This window comes from Peromyscus maniculatus, chromosome 22, assembly GCF_049852395.1.
Source record: "Peromyscus maniculatus bairdii isolate BWxNUB_F1_BW_parent chromosome 22, HU_Pman_BW_mat_3.1, whole genome shotgun sequence".
Taxonomy (NCBI): Eukaryota; Metazoa; Chordata; class Mammalia; order Rodentia; family Cricetidae; genus Peromyscus; species Peromyscus maniculatus.
In genome coordinates, this window is record NC_134873.1 from 38,662,452 (window position 1) to 38,669,637 (window position 7,186).

General features: G+C 40.1%; 1 pseudogene; it reads left to right on the forward strand.

Annotated features, from left to right (window-relative positions):
• The first annotated feature begins 2,580 nt into the window (after positions 1-2,580).
• LOC102920108 (large ribosomal subunit protein eL33 pseudogene) lies at positions 2,581-3,348 on the forward strand (annotated as a pseudogene).
• Positions 3,349-7,186: the final 3,838 nt, after the last annotated feature.

The window sequence follows — 7,186 nt, forward strand, 5'->3', positions numbered from 1 at the left end:
AGCTTCTTTTATTTTTATACATTTCCAAAAATGATAATTTGAAAGACAGAAGAGCTCCTGACATTTTGAGTGACAATCCTGAAGCGATTAGGCAACTGGATAAAAGTCAGATCACAGTTCTTGTAGCCATCATATGGGACAACATTGTGGCAATCATGAGACCTACAAAAATAGGAGCTTTATCCGATAGCCTCTGACCCAGAGCTTTGCCTCTTGAGGCTTTAGTATTGGCCATGAGAAGGAAAAACCCACATATTTGGGAGGTAGAAGAGACCATCAAGAAAAGTCCTACTCAGAGTTAGACTAGGTGATACCACAAGAGAACCCCATGCTGCCTCTCTGCTGGAGGAAACTACTGCTTCATCAAAGAAGACAGGAAAGGAGGAGGGAGTGAGGACTTCATGGACATTTACATGAGGCTCCATAAACCAGCTGGGGGAGGTGATTTGTGTTTTCTTGATCTTTTCAAAGGAGGACATCTGATATTAGGCTTCTCCAGACACAGTAAATGCGCATTAAGAGGAGCTATGCCTCAGTTGTATTTTCTGGTTTTCAGTGGTCTTAATCCCCACATGTATGTTCATTTGTTGTGGGAATCAGAATACATGGGAGCTGCTCTCAGGCACCTGCTCTATCTATGCACAACATGCACATTCTTTTTGCCAAACAGTTGTCCTCTTATTTCCTGGAATGATAAAATAAATAAATAAATAAACAGACAGACAGACAGATAGATAAAAATAAATAATTTATACATGTGTCCAAAGTGTCATTTCACCCTAAGGTAACTGAGTAGATTCAGCAGCACATGGTCAATCTCAGGTGAGGAGAGATGCCAGAGCCCATGGTCATCCCATATTCCACATTCCTCCAGCCCGGAGGTCGCCTGTTTGTCCATCACTTGTGTGTATGTATATGTGTGCAATGATGTGCATGTGTGAATGTGTGGCTGTGTACATGAGCATGTGTCCATGTGTGCATTCAGGTGAAAAATTACTTATTTAGTCCCCAGAAACATTTAACAAAAGAAAAACTCTTTCCTATCTATGTCTTCATGTGGGTATTAATTGCAGGCTCTTGGCATGGACATGTGTATAGATTCCTGGGTTGCTTCTTCCAAGACTGGGTTTGATTGCTTACATCTAGAAGATTTCAAGTTTATCCTTCTTGGAATTGGTGTCATGGACATTCCTTTGGTCAGCTTGAGAGTCTCTTCATGTGATATTCTATAATTCCATTAATTCTTGAAGTTTCTAACCCCATCAACATGTGGCTTTGTATTTAACTTGTTCTTCTTTTATTTCTGTTTATATATCATCTTTTGTTCTGCTCTTTTTCCATTGCCTCTGTCTTGAGTCTTTCCCAAAGCTCCATCTCCAGATTCTTAGTTAATGATGATTGTGTTCTGTAAACTTCAAACTTCAGTAAAATGTTGTATCTTCCATTATTATGTTCTTATAAAATTTTCCATTCCTTTCTTCTTCCTTGGTTGCTGGCCAGGTTTTAAATCAACTTTGTTTTACTTTCACTAAAATAATATGTTGAACATGCAAATAACTGAAATTTGAGTATGTAAATATACATAGTACATCCTAATAATTAGGAACACATCAAAGTGATATATTTGTAAGGTTGAAACCTCAGAAAATACTACTAAGTGAATAATGATATAATGCTTATTTGTTTCTCATGTGTCTAGTGTGTTAGTTTTCATTATATAATTTTATCTGCTTCTCTACTTTGGTCTTTTGTTTGAGTGTTGCTGTGGATATTGCTCTGTATGCTGTGAATGTGTTGCTCTGATTGGTTAATAAATAAAGTGCTGATTGGCCAGTAGCCAGGCAGGAAGTATAGGCGGGACAAAGAGATAAGAGAATTCTGGGAAGAGTAAGGAGTCACCAGACAGACACAGAGGAAGCAACATGTGAAGGCAGAACTGAGAAAAAGTACCAAGCCACATGGCTGAACATAAATAAGAATTATGGGTTAATTTAAGTGTAAGAGCTAGTCAATAGTTAGCCTGAGCTAATGGCCAAGCAGTTTTAATTAATATAAGCCCCTATGTGTTTACTTGAGTCCAAACAGCAGGGCCATGGGAGCCGGACAGGACCAGGTAAACTTTAGCTACAGGGAGTAGCTACCTTCTAAGCGTTTCATTCTTGTTGTTAGTTGAGTGATCTAATAAGGAGAGTAGATGTGATGGTCATGTAAGGGTCCTCTAGTGGTCTTGCACTGAAAGTCAGTTTCTCAGACACTAATAAGTGATGTCTTGTTCTGGATCATTTCATTTATCCAGAAGCAAGCTCTGGCTATGGATCTCCCATTTGTTTATCTGATAAATAGAGCAGGTTATGTCGTAGGCAAGATAAGACATGAGGATGGAATTCCAATGAGCAGATTTTGATGCATCCCTCTGTTTCAGATGCCTGTCCCAAAGCTTCTGAATGGCAAGTCAGTTCCTATGTGCACAATGTTGTGCTGCATCTTTATATAGGCTATGAGAAATCTTTTGATGTGATATGAATAGCAAGTCACCATCCATTCCTCCCAATCATCTACCTACTAAAGGCCATGAAATAGACAGGCTGTTAGGAAGGGAAAGAGATACCCTGAGTGAGATTTTGGCCTTTTCTCTCTTCTACTTGGAAAGTTTTGGGTTTCTTTTTGTTGTGATGGTGGTGGTTTGTTTGCTTTAAAACTAAAAGTAGAGTCACAAGGTTAAGAGTTTAAAAAGAGAGATTTCCCGGGGCCTGCTGGGAACAGGACTTCTAAAAGGCAAACATGTCTGGAAGGCTTTGGTGCAAGGCCATTTTTGCTGGCTATAAGTGAGGTCTCCGGAACCAAAGAGAGCACACAGCTCTTCTTAAAATTGAAGGTGTTTATGCTCGAGATGAGACTGAATTCTACTTGGGCAAGAGATGTGCTCATGTGTATAAAGCAAAAAACCACACAGTGACACCCGGAGGCAAAACAAACAAAACCAGAGTGATCTGGGGAAAAGTAACCCAGGCCCATGGAAACAGTGGCATGGTACATGCCAAATTCCGAAGCAACCTTCCTGCAAAGGCCGTTGGACACAGAATCCGTGTGATACTGTACCCTTCACGGATTTAAACCAATGAAAGTAAATAAATAAAAGTGGAAAAAAGAAGTTTAAAAAGAAATAATATTCCAAAATTTGGGGATCATTTCACTATCACAATACTATTAGCATTATCACAATAATCATCATTATTATTTTACTGTTCTGAGGATGGAGCTAGGATCTTGAACTTGCTAAGTAAACTCTAATGACTGGGCCAAAGCAGTCCCATCTAAGCATGTTAAGGCACCCGAACTCTGGGTTTTCTATAGTGATGAAAGAAAAATTAGCTTCTGCTTGTTCCAAACATGTTATGCTATTTTATGTTATTTTTTCATATTAAAGAAGTATAGATCGTTTACTATATTTTATCTGAAGAATTAGAATTCACAAGATCCCACATATCTTGCTATTCCCATGTTTTCCCAACAGTCTCCTGGCACCCTCTACTGGCAGAATCCCAAGCTGCTTCTTGGGCAAGCTTGCACTCAGACTCAAATCAGAAAATTAATAAATTAGCCATGCTGCACACCTCTGAGGTTATTGAGCTAGGAGTTTACAAAATGATTTGAGGCAGTTTCCATATAGATGTTACATATGGATGCCTGTGGTCTTTTTCCACTCTTGAATATATTTTTTCAGCCCTTAATGTAATGAACTTCCTCTTATCTCTAAAATTGTATTGGCTTGTTAGTGGTGAGTTTTTATTTAATAGCGTCTATAATTATCAGTTATACTGAAAGGACAAAGCAGATGCCATAACAGGCTGCTCAGTCTTTTCTCAGAGATCAGGCCTCAATTTCAGTTTCCTGAGACTTAAGCAAGCAGTTTCTGGAAGGGCCATGAACAAAAGACATAGTCCTTGTAGTAGCTCCCTTTCTGCACGTACTCTGACTGTTCTAGGTTCAGCCAGTTGTTTACTGTCTGGGACCCCTCACCAACTTAGAGCTATGTGCATGGGTCAATGTGAATGTGCAAGGCCAGCCAGCCTCCATGGCAGATCAAGGACTTGTCCAGGCCTGCCCAAAATCATAACTCTAACCCCCAACCAGTAAATTCAAAAGTTATACACTCTCACTCAATCATATGATGCAAAGGCTTGTACCACCCTGCCTATGATTTTTCCCTTTAAAACCCCCTCACCCTGAGAGCTCAGGGCCATCCTCCTTCACCCGCTGTGTTGGATGTTGGACGAGGACAAAGCCCCAGCTTGCTTGTTATCAATAAACCCGTGTGTTGTGCATCAGATATTGGCTCTGTGGTGGTCTTGCTTGGGGGTCTCGAGATGTGGACACAATAGTACCATGATGTTAATAGATAATAATGTCATATTTACTGGGCATAGTTGGATCTGAAAAAGTCCTGAAGGTCACAGAAGCTCCTCTCACAGAACATTGGAGATGGCTGTGTGGCACATGGTCTCCCTTTTCTTTCTCTATTTAAAACATTTTATTAATTCTTTCATTCATTGTATTATTATTTTATTCTATATGCATCTGAGATGGCTAGTTTTATGTCAACTTGACACAAGCTAAAGTCATGCCTCCATAAGATTGGGCTGTAGGCAATACTGTAAGGCATTTTCTTAATTAGTGATTGATAGGAGGCCACAGCCTACTGTGGATCGTGGTCCTGGTTCTGTATGAAAGCAAGCTGAGCAAGCCATAAAGAGCAAGACAGTAAGGAGCACCCCTCCATAGCCTCTACATCAGCTCTTCCCTCCAGGTTTCTGGCCTGTTTGTGTTTCTGTTCTAACTTCCTTCAATGATGAACAGTGATGTGGAAGGCCAAATCAACTCTTTCCTCCCCAACTTGCTTTTGGTCATGGCATTTTGTCATAGCAATAGTAACCCTGCCTAGAACAGCATTCATATATGATATACCTACAAACTATTTTCTCACAGTCTATATCTTATTTTCATTCTCTTATTACTGCCTTTTGAAAAACAGTTACTAATTTTAAGGAACTCCAATTTTACCTTCCCACCCTGCCATGAATAATGCTTCTGGTGTTTCAAGTGAACAACCATCTCGCACCAAGGTCATGAGGGTTCTCCTGCAAGACACACTCAGAATTTTGACACAGCCATATCTGAATAGAATGGCAGAAGTCATAAAGCCAGCACAGCTGCTCGGACAAAGATCCAGCAAAGCTGAGCGGCATGATGGATGCCATGCCACCTTTGGTTTTCATCTCTACCTGTTGCATACTTGGGGCACTTTTAATATTTGTACAATTTGGGGATATTAGATTGATGGAAAATTTCTTCTGAATCATTTATGCCTTCTCCCAGGAATGCTTCTTCTAAGCTTCTCTAGGACAGTCCTGAACGTAATAGTCCCCTGCTTTTAGGGAGATATCCTTATCTACTTGAAGGTCTTCCTTATGCCTTGGAGGTTGTAACACATAAAGGAACCAGAGGTCTCTGCATAAGGCTATGAGACATTCTTGAAATATCTGTCCCTGTACTTACACAGGAACAAAATAATCAAAACAAAGTAAACTTTAAAAGGTCAACAAGATTCAGTGGGCTACAGGAGTTGGCCACAGATCAGATTACAAGCCTCTTCCCACTATACACTCAGACAATCACATGGCATACAACTCTGCTGGTCTAGGGAATTGTAACATTTTAGTCTCAGCACCTGGAGGTGTCTGTCCACTTCTGATTGCCCCTTCCCTATGGGGGAAGGTGTCTGGCTCTCTTTGTAACTAGGGCAAGGGTCAGGGGCAGTCGGGGGTGGGGGGCATCCTGCTCAGGCCTTTTTGCTGTGCCTGTACTTCTCCTGAGACCTGAGTCTCTCAATATGTAACTCCTTTCAAATGTTTACTGTGATGTACAACATCATCAGTCATATTTATGGGTACAGTATGTTAAAATTTAAAAATAGACCACTTGTTTTAAAATGCATGAAAATTTCATCATTCCTTTTGGTTGTGTTGGTACGATGAGGACTTTCAAGTCAGCAAACACAGTCAATTGCATAAATTTTCTATGCCTATATCATGAGAAAAATCAGTTCAATGTCCTTCCTTGTACAAGTCAAAATTGAACTTACTTCATAGTTAGTCAATTACTATGACTACTAAATCCCATTACAGCAACAAAAGAACTTCCTACAATCCCGGAGTCCTATTTGTTAAATGTTTTTGGAAAGCCAAAACACTGAGGACAACAGCAGATTTATAGACGATAGGGATTTTATTTTACCAGAATTTCCATATCCCATACTTACCTAGTAGTAAATTACGTGGTTAGTAGTGTTATTCAAAATAAATTGATTCCTGCTTTCTCTCTCTACTGCAGGTTTTTGTCCTTAGCATAGGGATTTATGATCACTAGTGCTAGGCCCAAGAAGGAGAGAAAAATAGAAGGAAAAGGGACATGGAGGGTGGAGTGTAGACAAAACCCTCTCCAGCATCAGTTGAAGGCTGCATCAGGATAAGAAAGTGTGATAGCTTGCAGTCATTAACATGTGGACTCCCATCCCCAGAAAATTCACAAGCAAGAGTGAGCCAAGACAGTGGTGACATACAACCTATCGTCCCAGCACTTCAGAGGCAGAGGCAGGTAAATCTCTGTGAGTTCAAGCCTGTTCTACAGCCAGCCAGGACCCCCCACACACACACACACAAACAAAAAACCACCTGTCTGGAAAAACAAAACAAAACAAAGCAAGAATGAGTGTATATCCATCAAAACAATTATCCACCATGATCAAGTAGGCTTCATCCCAGGGATGCAAGGGCGGTTCAACATACAAAAGTCCGTCAATGTAATACACCATATAAACAAACTCAAAGAAAAAACCACATGATCATCTCACTAGATGCAGAAAAGGCATTTGACAAAATCCAACACCCTTTCATGATAAAAGTCTTGGAGCGATCAGGAATACAGGGAACATACCTAAACATAATAAAGGCAATTTACAGCAAGCCAACAGCCAACATCAAATTAAATGGAGAGAAACTCAAAGCAATTCCACTAAAATTAGGAATGAGGCAAGGCTGTTCGCTCTCCCCATACTTATTCAATATAGTACTTGAAGTTCTAGCCACAGCAATAAGACAACATAAGGAGGTTAAGGGGATACAAATTG